Raw genomic sequence first — 840 nt, 5'->3', positions numbered from 1 at the left:
AAGCATGCAAAATATTCAAATGCTTCTTTTCGAAAATGTAAGCTTGTAAAAAAAAATTAGCAGCATTTTAAATTATTAGATGTCACATAGGGTCTGAACTGTGGCTCGATGTGGTTCCCTACAGCCGGCCCTCGCCCCCACGCTCGATCTAGCCGCAAACGTCGACATACAACCATATCTCCAATCGGTTTCCTCCTAGACTCGACCAGTTCGTGATTCCAGCCCCAATGACACCCTATCTCATGCCATGAACAACCCTATAACTACCAGCCATAGCAGCCCTTTACACCATAATCAAGAAACATGAGTTCTTAGTCAAAGATGCATATTTCATATCAAACTTTTGCAAAGATGATACTACATGATAGTTCAATTAAATTCTCATGAAAACACACACACCGACATATATGTAGTTATAAATATAAAAATTGTACATTAATTAAATGTTTTATAATATAATTATATAGTTTTTGTTTTATTAAATGTTTAAATATTATATGTTTTATAATAAATTGTATAAAATATAAGTTGTAGTGTAATTACAAGTTTTTACTATTTTTTACAGGTTTGATAAAACAAGAATAAACTTGGCGTTGCAAATGGGATTAAGATGATTCTTGGACCTGTAGAAAGTTGATTATAATATCTACAATATTGTTGACAAGCATGAGATAAAAATCCTCTCACAATTGGGATCAAATTAAGCAACAAATAAAGTTACCAAAGGAGTGGTATTTTTACCATGCTCTAGTATTTTCACCATATCTCTCAAATTACTTGGTCAAATGGTTTGAAAAAAATACCACAACTAGACAACTCAATTATCCACATGTTTCTTTT

Source organism: Primulina huaijiensis, chromosome 5, assembly GCF_012295235.1.
Source record: "Primulina huaijiensis isolate GDHJ02 chromosome 5, ASM1229523v2, whole genome shotgun sequence".
In the NCBI taxonomy this organism is placed as follows: domain Eukaryota; kingdom Viridiplantae; phylum Streptophyta; class Magnoliopsida; order Lamiales; family Gesneriaceae; genus Primulina; species Primulina huaijiensis.
This window is presented reverse-complemented; position numbering follows the sequence as displayed.